At 38.0% G+C, this 18452-nt stretch overlaps 1 protein-coding gene across 1 annotated transcript in view; it reads right to left on the bottom strand.

Annotated features, from left to right (window-relative positions):
- Window positions 1-227: 227 nt before the first annotated feature.
- TY3BI_8 (Transposon Ty3-I Gag-Pol polyprotein) overlaps window positions 228-18452 on the bottom strand; it is a 30929-nt gene continuing 12704 nt past the window's right edge. The window contains exons 3-4 of the mRNA XM_051208624.1: window positions 15569-15629; window positions 228-1353 (exon numbers count right to left, since the gene is read on the bottom strand). The gene's annotated coding sequence lies outside the window, so the exon portion shown is untranslated. The remainder of the gene's footprint in view (window positions 1354-15568; window positions 15630-18452) is intronic.

The raw sequence follows: 18452 nt of genomic DNA, 5'->3' as shown, positions 1-18452 counted from the left end.
TGAGACATGCTTTTCGGATTTTGGATATTTTCTTCTGATTTATTCCTATATTTGACTTTCTTGGTTTGATGTAAGAGTGTACTCGTTCCATGCTTTCCATATACTTCAGGGTAGAACACAAATAATACAGTGATCCAAAATAGAAAACGGAGCACTTTACGAGTCAGATATATACCCACATCATTAATGAAAGCAAAGTCTAAATCATCATCCAAACGAGTAGGAAAATCTACTACATTTTTGTGACCTAGTGATGTAAAGAACATACAGTCAAAAGAATTGAAATGGCCCCATACAACTGAAAGTGAATCACTGAAAACAGTAACAGCGAACTCAGTGCATTCATCAGCAAAAACAGATAGTGCAGATGATGTGAAGTCTGGAGACATTTAATTCAGAACAAGTGAAATATGTGAACAATATTACATCATTACAAATGGTCTCCAGAATTCAACTTCTACCATAGAGTAAATCACTTGATTTCAGCTATGAAACAATTTGTAGACGTGAATAAGCATAAACACTAAACACTTGATTACAGGGTTCCCAAAATCCCACTAATGCCAAGCGTGAACTCTGACTACGCTTCATATTCTATTAGTGCTCACACTTAACACAAATGGTAATTTCAGCTAAGTCGAATTTCTAACCTTTTGTTTCTGCGAAAATTGCGGTGACGTAAAGGAAAACAAGATACACACTTAGTAAGCACGAGAGCTTGGATTTGAGGATTCTCATATATGAATCTTACCCTATCTAGCTATGCACCATGAAGAGTAATACAGACTAGCCATGCTGTAATTGTATCCGAAACTAAAACCACCAATTTAAACTGGACTATTCGCACACTTTTCAACGAAGTGCACTGTCGACATTTTTTGTCACTATTTATCAGCTAGAAAATATAAACCATCTGGTTTAATGAACAAGACTATACAAACAACATTTAATGCTACTAGATCTAACTGCGAAATAAACTATTTCCCAAAACTATAAAAACAACAAATTTGTGTTAAAAAATAATTTATACTTTTTTAAATCAGGAATATAAACATCAGGTACAAACGTATATATAAAAGCATATATTATTGACTGGTTACTTTTAAAAGGAATAAATAATACTTTAGCGCTCAAAATAAAATGAGTAGTTTTGTGTTCATTTATCTATATCAAAAGAATTGTCAAAATATCTTTTCACTTTGCACTATTACATAAACATTCTAATAACTTATTTCTATCAATCTGAAAAGATTGCCAATACGACACCATTTGTAAACCAGTATCAACATTATTATTATTATTAGAGTTGCTCTCAATCATCCCGTCCATTATTGACACGAAAGAAAAATTGGCCTATCGAATAAAAACGAATAGCTAAATAAAATATAACAATCACCAAATTAACGCATTAGAATTAACTTTACAAATGAATAAAGACAATTAAGACATGGCAAGGCAGCGACTGAATCCATACATAAGCGAAATCATCACATATTCTTTACTCATTTAACTTCAAATGAACTTGGTTTCGTTATATTAAATTTAAAAGCAAACAATCAAAAGACACATGAATGCTTAAAAGTCGTCCAGTACTTCCTTAAGTATGCCTTGATTGGTGCTCTCTGTTTTGTACTGTAGAATATTCAACTTCCTTTTGTGGATGCTGAGACCTACTGCTGTAAAGGTAGCTGCAACACTGGCTGTCTTCACCTGCATTTGTTTTTGCGTATGGGATAAAAGAACTAGATTATGTGTCAAGTTTCAATCACTTAGCTGCGTCCGAGGTTTCCGCTGTATCCAGAGCTTTCCTTGAGTTATGGAGTTCTTAATAATCCGTGCAACATCCGGTGGAAACAGAAAAGGCTATAATAGTCAGTCTTCATTGACACCAGTCTTCACTTAGAATGCATCTGCGAGCTCCTCTCCATGCACAACTTTTCAGCTCAGTCCTTCATTAGTTTCATATGATAGTGACTATTTTCCCACGTATTCCATTATGTCGAGGGAAACTCCTTAAGGTTTTTGACGCACGCTTTTGAATACTTTCTTATGATTTGGTCGGTATATGATTCATCCTTACGAAAGCCAGCTTGTTAATCTTGATATTGACCATCTACTGGATCTTTCATTCGGTTCGACAAACCTGTTGGCATTTGTTCTTCCTGTCAGATCTTTCGTAAAAGAATGTGCAACATCTTCATAGTTCCCGCCGTATGTGAGTCTAAGGCCTCAGCTAGTATGTTGTTTGGTCGTCCTGCTTTGCCATCCTTGGTCCATCTGGTGGTCTTGGTGGTTTTATCTACTATTCGTGTGGTATCATCTATGAGGAGGTTTGTTGTGTTGCTTTGCTTTGATATTCGGTGAGTTCAATAACTTTGTTTCATTCAACAGCTCTTAAAATTTGCCTACCCATCTGTTTCGCTAGCCTTAAACCAGTGATTGGTTTTCCTTTTTCATCTTTGACTGGTCGTTCTGGTTTACTGTACATCGCTCTGCTAGCTCCTTTGTTGTATCATGCAGTCTGTTGTGACGGGCGGTGTCCAAAATCGGATACTGATACACGGTGTATTACGCGCTAATACCCCCAACTGACTACTTGAGCGGGAAAGTGTATTGGGCTACCGAATAAAATGCACAAATACTCATTCATAAATATACGATACTGATTTTCAGGAAATTAATACGACTTTTTTACCAGTGAAATGCACTTGTACTTTAGGTCACTTCAGGATTGTCGTCTATTGACCTACTCAATAGGCTACTCCTGACTGGCTCTTCATATCAGCTTTCCCTACTGAAAAATAAATCCTCCACGTTGGATTTAATTGAAGGCGTTGAGAGGATTGTTAGATCATTAAATTTGACTGTACATTGTGATAAGTCTTGTTAATTTGGACGCTTTATTCGGTTCCTAAGCTATTCTGGTAACCCGCGAGCTAGAACTACGCAGCGACCTGAACTCGAGAGAAAAAGCGCGAAATAAGCGAAAAACACTTTACTCCAAAGGTTCATTTTTGTACAGAAAAACACGGATATTCATAGATGTTAACACTTGTTAAATCAACATCATATTTTGGTCAATCCGCTAAAAGACATATTATGCTACTGACTAATAGTAGCACACCATGTTGATATTCTAGAAAGCTCCACCATGCTCTGATTGGCTAGAACTCTTCGTCTCCTTCAGGGCCTCTGGAGGCTCCGTTGCAGTTCTCGGAAAGCCAACTCAACACCTCCCCTAAATAAGATTTCTTTCTAAGATCTACTTGTAGCTTGACAACTGGGTCTCGGCGGCATCCCATTATTCTTGTCGTCTTCCTTGTCCGAGGCTTCTTTTCTGTGTCCTTGGAGATATGTAGCGTTGTTGCGTCTAAGATTAACTCTAACGGAGTATTCGGCCGGTTATATCGAGTCTGCATCGTTCTTTTGTCCTTATGGATTTGATTCGTATGTCGTATGCAAGTTCCAAAAGTTCCTCAGACTCTGTACAGAACGTTTCCCAATTTTTGTACAACTTTTCCCGGCTCCCATAGGTTTTTCCCTATGTAGGATTAAATGAAAACTTCGTCGCGAACATTAAAGCTGAAGATATTTGGATTGTGACTGTGCACATCCACTAATCTGGATGGAAACATGGCGTTGAAAACGGTCCGAACATGTCTTCCGAATATGGCTTCAGCAGGAGACTTGCCATCTGGAACATTTGAGTTCGGAGTGATTCTGTAGGGTGTTAAAAATTTTGTGATTACCTGTCCAGTTTTCCCTTCGCCTCCCCCTTTCAGTAATGCTCGTTTAAAGGTGTTCACAAAGCGTTCTTGTTATGAACGGGGAATTAAGAAGCCCAGACAATTACGAAAGCTATTTTCTTGGGACGTTATTTCATTTCATTCAAAACCTGTAAAACACTTATATTTATTTTTGTCCCTATCTTATTCTACATAACACGAGCTTTCGTTCTATGTATCATTCACTAGCATACCCTTTTTTGTTCCAAAAATATTGTAATTTAAACATTATATTTTGCACTATAATTTCTACCCTAATTCCCTGTTCGGGCATAACTGTATTTTTCCAAATTATCCTACGTCGTGGTCAAGATATGCACTTATTTATTCATGTACATTTTTGTAGTAATCCGAATTCAGAGAATCCAGAGTTTAGTGTTCCAACTGTCTTGTCTTCTTTCACTCGCGTGCTTGCCAACCAATCAGGATTTAGAATAGTTCTCTCTACCCCAATCGAACTCACGCGTATTAGACTCAAGGTTAAGCCACTCAGCCTAACGCGTCAAGGTCATAATTTAGACTACACAGACCAAGGTCAAGTCATAACAAGTATCACGGGGTAAAAGCGATCCAAGGTCATAACAACTGGCGACGGAGAATTTTTTTTCTTTCCTATATTGATTGATCCAGTACAAAATGCCTGTTTCATTGGATGACCTTAAAACTATTCTTCAAATGCAGCAAGCACAAAATGAGGCAAATCAGACGAAGCTTTTGGATGCATTCGCACGAATGTTCTCATTACAGTCGTCCTCAGCTTGTCAATCAGATAAGCATGAAAGCATCATAAATTCTATTTCTGAATTCCAGTATGATCCTGAAGCTAATGTCATTTTCAGTTCGTGGTTTCACCGCTGTGAAGATATTTTCCGCGTTGAATGCTCGCATCTTGATGACGCAGCAAAAGTCCGCTTACTCTTAAGAAGACTGGGAACACAGGAATATAATAAATATGTGAATTTTATCTTGCCGCAAAATCCACGAGATGTATCATTCAAAGATACAGTCCAGATTTTATCTGATATTTTCGATGAACAGTCCTCATTATTTAATACTCGCTATAAATGCTTCCAAATAACGAAATCTCCAGAGGACGATTATCTCACGTATGCCGGGAAGGTAAATCGACAGTGCGAACGCTTCAAAATAAACGAAATCACAGCGGACCAATTTAAATGCTTGATTTTCATATGTGGTCTAAAGAATGAAGAAGATGCAGATGTCCGTACCAGAATGTTGGTACGCATTGAACAAGAACCAAATATGACATTACAAATGGTCACAACCGAATGTCAGCGGTTACTTAATCTCAAGCATGACACTGCGATGGTGCAACAGAAGGGTAAACCTTCCGGTTCTGATTCAATTAATGCGCTCCGATCCATAAAATCATCGAAACAAAACTGTACAAGCATGAAAAAACCTGCCAACCCCCCATCACCATGCTGGTTCTGCGTAGCATGGCATTTTGCAAAATTCTGTCCGTTTAAGAATCATAAATGCCGCAAATGTCATCGCATTGGCCACAAAGAAGGTCATTGTTCGTTAAATAAACGCAAGACTAAACATCGTAGTGAAAATTCAAAGCAACAATCAAATAGTCAGATTAAAACCACGTTTGCAACCTTTAAAGTTGGATTTAAAAATAGGCGGAAATTTGTAAATTTATTAGTAAATGGAAAACTTATACGACTTCAGTTAGACACTGCTTCTGATGTCACGTTGATTTCAAAGAACACATGGCACAAGTTAGGATGCCCATCCATCCGACCGACAGAACATGTCGCCCGAAATGCGTCAGGAGACATAGTAAAGTTGACAGGAGAGGTCCTATGCAATGTTCAACTTATGGGAAGTAAATTTACAGATGTTTGTTATCTAACAAATCGACACGATTTAGATCTATTGGGATTAGATTGGATTGCACATGTTGATACTTTGAATAAATTATTAGATGAGGTATGTTCTCAAAATGTTTCCTATGATTCTATCCAAATCCCTAATGATATTTCTAAATCAAATGTCTCCGACGAATCATCCTCTCTGGATATTAACGAATTAAATGCTTCTGATGAAACATGTTCTTATGATCTTTCTGAATCAAACAATTCAAATGTTATGTGTTCTCACCATGTCAAATCAAATACCGCCGATTCATTGCCTTCTCATAAAATTTCCAAATCGAATACTTCAGACAAAGTATGCGCTAGTGAAACTTCGGAATCTCATGTACTTCTTTCTAATGTTATGTCTACATCAAAGTCTTCTGCTTCCTCTCAATTGTCGTCCGTATCTTACATAAACCATCTTCGACAAATTCTTCCAGTGACAGCTGCTCGAATCGCTGAACACACTCGCCGCGATCCTATCTTAAGACGATTATCTACATTTATCCAGCGTGGTTGGCCCTCACGTATAACATCTCATGAACTGAAACAGTATTATCAACGACGCCAATCTTTATCCATCGTCAATGACTGTATAATGGTTGCTGATCGCGTAGTGGTTCCGTATAACTTACGCTCACTCGTCCTGAAACAACTGCATACAGCCCATCCAGGTACTGGAAGAATGAAAGCTATTGCTCGAAGTTATGTATATTGGCCTAATATCGATGAACACATCGAAGATTTCGTGCGTGCGTGCAGAAAATGTGCTGAGGTTTCTAAGTGTCCACGAAAAGCTGAACTACATTCCTGGCCATCTCCAGAAGAACCTTGGTCGCGTATACATGTTGATTTTGCTGGCCCATTCCAGGGTACGTACTTCCTCGTTTGTGTTGATGCTTATTCAAAATGGCCGGAGATTTTTCCTATAAATCAAATCACTTCGCAACAGACTATCATGAAGCTACGGCAGTTATTCTCCCGTTTTGGAGTTCCAGATGTTCTCGTGACAGATAACGGCACTCAGTTTATTTCTTCCATCTTCTCAGATTTCTGCAAGAGGTTTGGAGTCAAACATGTCCGTTCACTTCCGTACCATCCACAATCGAATGGTCAGGCCGAAAGGTTTGTAGATACCTTCAAAAGAGTGCTACTGAAGGCAAAAGGGGAGGGAAAGATAGAGGAGATTCTTGATGACTTTCTCTTGGTCTACAGAACAACTCCAAACCCATCAACACCAAATCAAATGTCCCCAGCAGAAATTATGTTTGGTAGAAAAGTAAGAACTGCCCTCGATGCCATGAAACCACAGCAAAGAGACATCGGAAAAAGAAACAGAAAGATGGAAAACCAATTTGATCGCCATCATGGGGCGAAACGCAGAATTTTCCAGAAAAATCAAAAAGTATACGTCCGCGATTTCCGATATTCACCTCCACAATGGACCAGTGGACGCATACTTAAGAGACAAGGGAACGTAATGTATGTGGTGGAAGTTGAAGGACAGAAGTGGACACGCCATGTCAACCACATACTGGAAAATGCTGGCACTTCACAGAAAACCGAGAAATTAGACTCAATGTGGAGAATCATTCTGGACAGTTTTGACATAAAATGCTCAGCGACTCAGAAGACCACGCAACCTGAACAAAGTCCTATTAGGAAAGCATCACGGAAACGCAGAAGACCAGATATTCTACAGGTAGACCCAAAGAGGAGAACATACGTTTCCGAAGGAAGATATCAATGATGATATCTCAGCACTTACCTGTATATAGTAACTAACCATTTTTTTTTCTTTTTTTTTAAAGGGGGAAGGTGTTATGAACGGGGAATTAAGAAGCCCAGACAATTACGAAAGCTATTTTCTTGGGACGTTATTGCATTTCATTCAAAACCTGTAAAACACTTATATTTATTTTTGTCCCTATCTTATTCTACATAACACGAGCTTTCGTTCTATGTATCATTCACTAGCATACCCTTTTTTGTTCCAAAAATATTGTAATTTAAACATTATATTTTGCACTATAATTTCTACCCTAATTCCCTGTTCGGGCATAACTGTATTTTTCCAAATTATCCTACGTCGTGGTCAAGATATGCACTTATTTATTCATGTACATTTTTGTAGTAATCCGAATTCAGAGAATCCAGAGTTTAGTGTTCCAACTGTCTTGTCTTCTTTCACTCGCGTGCTTGCCAACCAATCAGGATTTAGAATAGTTCTCTCTACCCCAATCGAACTCACGCGTATTAGACTCAAGGTTAAGCCACTCAGCCTAACGCGTTAAGGTCATAATTTAGACTACACAGACCAAGGTCAAGTCATAACAAGTATCACGGGGTAAAAGCGATCCAAGGTCATAACAGTTCTGCTTGTCCGTTCGATTGCGGATGATAGGGCGGAGAACGAAGATGAGTTATTCCATTTGCGCTACAGAAATACTTAAACGATTCTGCGATGAATTGCGAGCCATTATCAGTTACAAAGGTCTCTGGAACTCCGAAGCAGCTAAACAAGGTAGACAACTTGTGGATTGTTTCTGATGTTGTACGATTGGGCATAGTATATACTTCTGGCAACTTAGTAAATGCATCTAAGATAATTAGAAACATTTTCCCTTGGATTGAACCAGCAAAATATGCGTGAAATCTTACCCAGGGTCCTGCAAGCTACAAGGGTTTCCTCTGGAGTTTTTCATAGGGAGCCTATTAATCTTGACAATGCGTCAGCTTGCCCGAAGGCGGTATTAGACTGATAATTGATTTTGAAGTCGTTGAGGATGACACAGGTATTCAGTGTTTGACAACGCTTTTACCAGCAACACCTAATATAATTCATACCCGCCAAGAGAAATCAAAAGACGGAGTCCAGGAGATCGGAAGAGTGTATTTGGCGATAACCAATATATCGGAATTCTCTGGTCTAATCTGGCTAGCGATTGCGGTACATGTTGAGCACAGCGTTACCACACGTGATCTGGTGCGGATGCATGACTGAGCGCCGTCAGCTAGGTGAGTCCACTAAAACTAATCTGGTCAGCATCCAATGTCGAAAACTTACAGAGCTATTTATTTTGGGGATTTATTAACCACTACATCGTAACCCACAAGTGTGGTTGCCCATCGTTGGAGTCGGTTAGCTGTGTGAACAGGAATCCCTTTCTTTGACCCGAAAACTGCAAGTAGTGGCTTATGGTCTGTCATTAGGGTAAAATGTCAGCCATATAACATGTTGTGGAACTTTTTCACTGTAAAGATAATCGGTGGGGTTTCTTTCTCAATTTGAGTGTAGTTCTTTTTGGTCGTTGTCAAAGATCTGGCAGCGTGGGAGATAGCTTTTTCGGACCCATTAGGAAAAACGTGAGAGATGACTGCGCCCACACCGTAGTTAGAAGCATCTGAAGCAACGGATATCGGTAGCGAAGGATTATAATGTGTGAATAAGAGATTAGAAGTTAGGAGTTGCTTTATTTTCTCGAAAGATGCTTGACAGTCTGCAAACCAAGTCCATCTTGTTTTCTTTTCTAGTAGGTTGTTTAGTGGAGAAAGTAGACGATGCATATCGGGGAGGAAAGTACCATAACGACTGACCAATCCTAAGAACGTTCGTAGAGTAGTGATGTCCCCGGGTCTAGGCATTGTTCTTACAGCTTCAAGGTTTTATGGATCTGGTCGTCTTCCGTCCTTATCTATTATGAACCCAAGGTACCGTACTTGCTGCATATAGAAGTCACACTTTTCTGCTCGGAGGCGAAAATCATAATCGGCTATGGGTTCTAGTACCTGATCCAGTTTCTTCCGCAGGTCCTTTTTGTCTGCTGTCATAATTATGATGTCGTCTAAATAAGCTGCTGCCCCTGGAATACCTTGTAACATGGTATCCATAATTTGCTGGAAAATAGAGGGCTCTATCTTCACCCCAAAAGGTAGTCGGTTATACCGGAACAGACCTTTGTATGTGTTGATCGTTAGGAGATCTTTGCTTTCATCAGATACCGGGATTTGTAGATACGCGTCTGATAAGTCCAATTTCGCAAAATATCTACCACCGTTCAGCTTAACGTAAAGATCTTCCGGTAAGGGTAACGGATACCGGTGAGACTCTAGAGCTTCATTCAATCCGGTAGAGTAGTCTGCACATAGATGGACGCTTCCATTCGACTTCTTGACCACCACTACTGGTGCAGCCCAGTTCGAGAAGTTCACAAGTCCGATAACACCCATTTCCTGAAGTTGCTGTAATTCTTGTTCAACGATTGGAAGAGCAGCATAAGGTAAAAGTCTTTTAGTTCGAAAGACGGGAGTAGCTGTAGGTTTTAGGGTTAATAATGCTTTAGCCTTCGTAAATTCCCCCAATCCTTCATTAAACACGTTGTGGCGTCTTTGTAGCATGAAATTTTTCTGGCTCCACTCTAAGGTGATGTATCAAGCTGAAGGCGAGTACGGTGTTTATTAATATCTAAAGCTACCTACTTTCTTTGGTGGTAATTCCGTGCTTCATTATGTGATACCAATATTGTTTTTGTTAATACGCCAGACCTGTATTTCTTGAAGTAGGGTTTTGCAGGACATATTTTATGGTTTCTTTTTCTGCAGTTGGTTTCTATATGGCCTTTCCGATGACACACTGCAACAATGTTCTTTATACGGGCAGAACCTCTTATAGGTATCATTACCAAGGTTTGATTTGATAATTTCGAATAAATTGAGTTGATTGTTATAAATAAAAATAATATATTTGTAATATCCCAATGAGTAGAAAATTAGATTTTCTGACGTTTCGTGACTTAGTGTAAGTCACTTCTTCAGAGAATAAATAACCAAATTAAAATTAATCCAAGTTTAAATAGTACAACGGAACAATGCAAGAATAGTATTTGATCAATCAAAAACAAGTCTGAACAAGTTGATGTCTTGTCATCTCTGTCAGGGTGATTCATAGGTGATATGTATGTAAATTTGTGTGTGTATGTATGTGTGCATTGTTTAAGAATGAAAACTTGTGTGACATTTATGGTAAGAAAGGATAGAGTTTAAATTTTTAATATGATAGTGTGAAATTGTAAATACGATCAGACTGAATGGTTAGGATAGATGGTCCAAGTAGGATGTATGGTAAGGCCTTCTTTTCTATTGAGAGAAGTAGGATTAAGCATTATATGGAACGCCTCAGCTACCCTCCTTTCTTTGTAGTTGGAAAAGCATTTTTGCAATATTTTGATATTTTTAAAGTCGATTTGGTGGTTGCCGATTTAATTTGAAGTTGGTTCAATTCTACAGGATTGTTAGGAGGTTTCTTTGTGTACATAATATGTTCTTTGGCACTAGTCAAGATTTCGCGGGATGACTGTCCAATATAATAGACATCACAATCGATACAACCTAGTTTGTAGACGCAGTTCTGTGTGGACATGAAAGGGATTTTTTCTTTCAGGCGAACTAAAGTATTACGTAGGGTGTTCGTTGTTTTGTAATATATTTTAATTTTGTGATGTTTTAAGATTCTTTGGATTTCTTCTGTTGTGCCATGACGGTATGATAGAACTGCAGTACCAATCCATGGCATTTCATTCGAATCATTATTATAATGTAATGAACTGTTTTGTTTTAATATGCTTCTAATAATCTTCATAGGAAAATTAAATTGTAAGATGCTGATTACATTCATTTGTTCTTTTTGTTTGTCTTCCTCTGATGTGATAATCTTGTTAGCTCTTCTAAAAAGATTTAAGGCTAGCGAGATCTTAGCGCTGAAAGGATGTGCTGAATGGAAGTCAATATAACGATTTGAGTGCGTCGGTTTTCGGTAAATGGATAGGTTTAGACTTCCATTTAGATTTCTTTTTACTAAGCAATCCAAGAATGGTAGCTCACCATGTACATTTTCATTTTCATTGGTGAATTTGATGTGTGATGAAAGTGTATTTATTCGTTTAGAAAAAGATCTTAGATGAGTCTTTTTTATAACAACAAATGTATCGTCTACATATCTAAGCCAAATTCGTGGTATAATGTTGTGGGCGAAGATATTTGATTGTATGTATGCCATAAAAAGGTTGGCTACAATCGAGGACACGGGGGATCCCATTGCCCCACCGTTAGTTTGTTTGAATAACATACCTCTTATAGTGCTAACCTCCACATGACCAGCATGGAGATGATGGTTTGTCGCTGTCATTACGATAATTCTGAGTGCTGGAACCTTGTGAGACTTTTCTCTCAACTGCATTGACGTTAGGGAAACGGTTACTGTTCTCTACCATCGAGGTATCATGCTTCAAGTTCATTAACCTTTGGCATTCGGTAGTTACTTCCTGCAAGGTCATGTTGAGGCAGTGTTCGAGCTTGCTTAGGAATCTTGTTCGGATGTCAGCATCTTCGAGTGAACGTAGGCTACAGACAAATACTAGGCATTTCAACTGGTCTTCAGTCATGGAAGACAACTTGAACCTCTCACACTCTCGGTTCACAATTCCTGCAGGTTTCATTCAGTTATCTCCTGGTTCTTTCGTTATTTTCAAGCACTGGTAAAGTATATTAAGTAGAGATGACTGTTCTCCAAAGATTTGAGAAAGGGTTTTAACTGTTTCATCAAAACTCTAGTCTCATGAGTTCTTTGGAAGAATGAAGTTACTATAGCGTTCATGTTCCGTCGTCCCAAGTATTTTTAGAAGTATACTGAAATTTTGAGGCGTCATCAACTCTGCAGAGATCAATTTAGAACAAATCTTCATATTTCCTAAACCAAGAATCAAAAGTTACATCTGCTGCACCGTAAAAATTAAATTCATGAATGGCATTAATGATTGAATCAATATGAGATACTTGTGATTCAGCAAAACCCTTGTTTTGCTGAAACAGGCACAATTTCTGCATCACGGCTTCCATGATTCTTGTTAATTTGAACGCTTTATTCGGTTCCTAAGCTATTCTGGTAACCCGCGAGCTAGAACTACGCAGCGACCTGAACTCGAGAGAAAAAGCGCGAAATAAGCGAAAAACACTTTACTCCAAAGGTTCATTTTTGTACAGAAAAACACGGATATTCATAGATGTTAACACTTGTTAAATCAACATCATATTTTGGTCAATCCGCTAAAAGACATATTATGCTACTGACTAATAGTAGCACACCATGTTGATATTCTAGAAAGCTCCATCATGCTCTGATTGGCTAGAACTCTTCGTCTCCTTCAGGGCCTCTGGAGGCTCCGTTGCAGTTCTCGGAAAGTCGACTCAACACATTGTACATTCTAGAAATTGAGATTGGGATGCCCGATGGATTATTTATGCAATCGATAGTAGGATGAATGCTTGACCGACCAAGTTCGTGCTAAGTTTTGCAAGGAATCAAAGTAATATCGGATTCAGTGTCTAACTGCAAAGTCTTAACGCGTTCATTGACAATAATTGATGAACACTTGCATAAGCCTTTGAGGTTAGATTTCCACAATGCATTTACACAATTTATCAATTTTGGGCATCGACAGTGGGATGGGGGTTCGCTGCGTTTGTTCGACCGTTATTGACTGCTGTTTTCTTGTTTTTCCTTTTCTGAGTCGTGCCAGCGTTACCTATGAATGTCCGTACGTCACGCTGGTGCATCTCGTAAATAAGTGAATTCACCTGTGTAAAGAGTGGGAGATATCATTGTTTTGGGACACACTTGGTTGCACTATGTGGAGTCATGACTCTTCTATATGAAGACTTTTCAATTCCCAGTGTACAGTTAGGGTGGATAAGATAATTTGTTCTGGTTAACGTGCTTTTAAGGAATTTTTCTTACGTCGTAAGATTGCTAACCCAACACCTATCCGTTCTCGTTTACCAGGGTTTGGAACCAACAATAATCCTAGAGGATATCCAGGTGAATGTCTGGGATTTCTAAACATGTAAACATACTTATAACATTCAATTTGTTTTCTATTGTAATTCCATCCAATTAACATTTGTAAAAGTTGATTTCGATTCTGCCGTAGTCGTTGGATATCTGTTTATTGTAAGTTTCCATACTTTGTGTTCTTTATTCTCCTTTTCATAATGTTTGCCATTATAATTTCGACTCAGCTGTCATACACAGCTTATCGTATTTTCATATGAATAACTTTCCAAATTCGTTTTGGGAAGCATACTTCTTTGACTGTACGCAAACTCGGTAGATATCGTAAACAAATTGACGTTCGTACTGCGTTTCATACATATAGGCAATAACAGTACAATAATTGTAGACAATCTTGTCAAGGATTTTACGCGTCCCTCATTCACATGGTTGTTAACTTCGATCCTATGGGTAGGAACTTTGATATTCCTAGGGTTACACACACGACCAATCAACTATTTCATAATAAAAATAAACTTGTCATGGAATCTGGCACACACCATCATTAACTATTGTTCTTCTGGTTGCTGTGTCAATGTTTCGTTCACTGATGAAATCCCCGACGATAATTTCAAACAACCCGAAATTTAGAACTTAACGCGATAGTTTACTCTAACGGAACACTGTTCGCATTATTCAGACACCTTTATGTCATTTTTATTGCATGATTTGACACAAAGAAACTATAAAACACAACAAGCATGTCAGTAAACATCATTATGTATGGTTTGTTTCGTAATTTTGCCACACACTAGCCAAACAACACGGAAATTCGACGTAACCGCTAGCCTTCAAGATAATAAACAATATTTAAATCGTAGAGTAACCATGGCTGAAACATAATGTCCAGCTTGATCATATTATCTGAGTTCAAAACTTACATTCTATGTTGCGTTAATAAAATCCCTTTAAAGTAAAATGAAACATTAAACTAAATCAATAACACCCAAGAAATCCTTCCAAAAACCCAAGTACATTTTAGCAGGTCTATCCGATATCTTTATTCACTTTAAATCCAGCCATCGACGAAATTCCGAAAACAGATTTGAAGGAAGCAGATGAGACAAACATGTTAACTGACGAAAGTAACAAGTGCTAAATGAAGTAAATCGTACATTTCGTTATTTTCTCAATTTCGCTAGTGGTACATCCTAAAAACACTAAAGAGTTGAATTATATGTGACTGATTAGTGTCTGACTATTTATGTTGTGGTTAACATTCATTGGTATAAGGGTTTCATCAAAAAATTCCAGACACGTGATTATACATCAGACTTGCAAAAACATATAACATCATTTGTTCAAAGGTAACTAACTAGATGAACAAGATCCTGGTTTGTCGTTACGAATTTCATTGCCAAAAAACACGTAACTTATCGAAATAATTCATGTACTATCAGAGAACCAACTATACATCATGGTGTTTTGTTTTAATACGTTATAAGTTTATCATTCTTACAGATAACATAGATTACCTGAAGGACCAAGTTATATACGTGAATTGATCATCACTTTGGTCCTACAATTTAGCTCTTGTTTTAAACTGATAAATGTTAATGGATGATAACTAACAAGAGACAAATCTAAAACATTTCAATAGCTGATTTTCTAATATCTAACGCCTATCGCGGTTTATTTATTTTATGTCATAAAGTACAAGATGTTTACTATAACCGATCATCACGACTAGTCACTGATGCGACGCTGACCGATAAGCGGTTATATGAAATAAATTTTAAATTACGTTTGCTAGCCTCAATAACGTGCTATAAAATGTCAACTATAACCGAGTGTCGGATATAATTAGCAACTAATTCCTGTGCAGAAGCATATGATTTAAGAATATTGCATGATTGTCAAGAATCGATCAGCCAGGTATATTGTGTTTAAGATTTTTGCCATTAGAATTGTAAAAAGTATGATTTACAATAATAAATTGATGAGGACAGTTTTATCATACTTATCATCATCAACGTCAGGAAAAAAATAACCAAACACAGATGTAGACTTACATTGTGTTTCCCACACTTCTTAAATTCGGAGTTACAAGCGACATTAGAACTCGTTCGATTTCTAATCAAAAACAACAGAATGTTAATCGTTATGACTGCGAAAAATTATATTGGTGAAATACAAATCCATATTACTGATGTTTGCTTGTTTTACTCTATAGAAAAAATAGTTGGATATTTAGGTTCTGTTTTAATATGTCGGAAGCGTCATGATATTTCAATACATTGTGGTAGTTAACGCTTGGATTCAGGATACTCACCATACTACGGACAGATGTACTTAGATTCGACAGTTTCGAGAAACAAAGCATTTATAACTAGAATAAACAGTGCGCTTTATTTCACGTAAGCATGAGATAAAGAGATAGATAATGATTATACAAAACATTTTGCTTTCTGAATGTAAACTACTAAACTTTACCACGCTTCAACTTATTCGGTATAATGGAATATAAATTTGAGTAAAGAACTTCGCGAAATTTTCCTCGCTCGAATCGAATGTATAGTGTACATGACTCAAATTCGCGTCACTGTACAAAACCTTACACTAGTTATTGGAACTGTGGGGCACGGCATTTCTCTCGTTTCTGCCCTTTCAATGAACATAAATGCGCAAAATATGGAGTAACTGACCATAAGGAGGGATCCAGATGATCCCATTGTTTATGGTTCTGATAAGGTAGTTCATGACCAGAGACTTATTGCTTTATTGAGTCCTTTAACCAAAAAGAATATTATGGTGGATCCAAATGAGTGTTCATTTTGTTTATCTAGTTTCTAATGTCTTGGATACCTAGCTGATGGTAATGATTTAAGACCACATATGAAACGACTAGCTCGACTGACAAATGCACTGTCTCCAAAAAATCTTACAGAATTGCGTTCACTAGTGAGTGCTCTTTAATACTATTCCCGTTTTATTCCTAATTTTTCTTGTCGTGCCAATTGTTTATTTAATATTTTGACATCCAATTCATTCAAATGGGGTGAGGAACAAGAGTCATGCCTACGAAGTCTACTAAAGTTTCTTCAAAGTGATGCTGTTCTTCGAACTTACTCCCTAGCGTACATTCTATGCTTATTACTGATGCATCACCTGTGGGTATTGGCGCAGTCTTGAAGCAGGAAGGTAGACCAGTTATCTATGTTTTACGCAAACTTACTGCTACTGAATAAGGTTATTCATAAACATAGCGAGCAGCATTAGCTGTGTTTTGGACTGTTAAAAGATTTCATAAATATTTACTCAGAAAGAAATTCACTATTATTACTGATCACGAAGCTTTAAAGTTCATTCATCATCCTGAAAAATCCTTAGCTGCTACGGTTAAACGATGGAGTATTGTTTTGAGCGCCTATGACTTTACGGTCCAGCACAGGAATGCCAAACAAATTCGAAACGTTGACTACATTTCTCGGAAATCATTACAAGATAGACCTGTTAAAGCTTCAGACTGTTTGTTAGTGCAACCTTTACCGGTGAAACGTCCAGATCTCATGAGAGAAACTCGTATGTACTTTGGATGTATACTCAGTGCTATACGAAAAGGTTGGGATGCTAATCTGAAACGTAGATTTCCTGTCTATTTTTAAAGTGAGATGAGTTATCCACTACTCCTGATGGTATTTCGTCTTTAAATGATCGTGCTGCTATTCCTCCTCTATTGTGTAAATTTGTCCTTGAAGATTTTCATAGTGGACATTTGAGTATTGAGAAAATGAGGTCCTCGGTAAGGCTCACATGTCGGTGGCCAGAGATAAATGCAGATATATTTTGTACAACAAACAATTGTGGGAAATGTCATAAGTTGAAAAATCAGCCTTCAAAGTGGACTCCATGGCCAGTATCGTCTGAGGTCTGGCAGAGAATTCATGTGGACTATTGTGGTTCGTTTCTTGGCAAATACTATGCACTTGTGGTCATTGATTCTTTTTCGAAGTGGTCTGAGGCTTTTCCACAACTTCACCAAATTCTGACTTCACAGTCCAGGATTAAAAAGGTGTTTAGTCGAGAACGGGTTCCCATGGTGTTAGTGACTGGTAATGGTCCTCGTTTTGTTGTGGATGCAGTCACTGCTTGGTTGAATGGTATGGGGTGTACACATCTGTTTACTGCTCCCAGACACTCTTTTTCTAATGGTCAAGCGGAATATTTTGTCGCGACATTGAGACTGCTATTGATTTTATTGCTGCTTCAACATTTAATGAACTGGAGAGGGAGTAGATACATTTCTACTGCAATATAGAAATGCTAAATATTCTGTGACGAAAGAGACTCCATCAGAGCTATTAAAAGAAAGAATTCTTTGTTTGAATATTAGGTGTTTGGAGTCTGCAGAAGTTACATATTATCGTGGGAATGGTCTTCAATCAGTCACGGAGATTGTAATGAACAATGTCGGAAAATCTACGGTGCGAAGTCTATAAATCAATGACTTAAGTATACACAACTGCGGGTGAAAACACACAGTGTATCAGAAGCCTCTGCAGCAGTAGGCCTCAACATACACAAGAGATAAAGAAAGATCCTGAAATCCCACACAGAACACCAACCCAATCTCACTTTATGGAGAAGCTCTGGAAGATGTAGAATCTCTCACGTACCTGGACAGAATCGTCGATAAACAAGGGGATCTGATGCATGTGTGCGGGCACGCATTGGCAAAGCAAGGGCAGCATTCCTACAATTGAAGAACATATGGAACTCAAAACAACTGTCAACCAATATCGAAGTCAGAATCTTCAATACGAACGTCGAGACAGTTCTACTGTATGGAGCTGAAACGTGGAGAACAACTACAATCATCGACAAAAATATACAAGTATTTATAAACAGTTTTCTACGCAAGATATTCAATGTCCGTTGGCCTGACACCACAGCGAC

This window comes from Schistosoma haematobium, chromosome ZW (genome assembly GCF_000699445.3).
Source record: "Schistosoma haematobium chromosome ZW, whole genome shotgun sequence".
Classification (NCBI taxonomy): domain Eukaryota; kingdom Metazoa; phylum Platyhelminthes; class Trematoda; order Strigeidida; family Schistosomatidae; genus Schistosoma; species Schistosoma haematobium.
The sequence above is the reverse complement of the archived record's forward strand: the minus strand, read 5'-3'. Positions and strand labels throughout refer to the sequence as shown.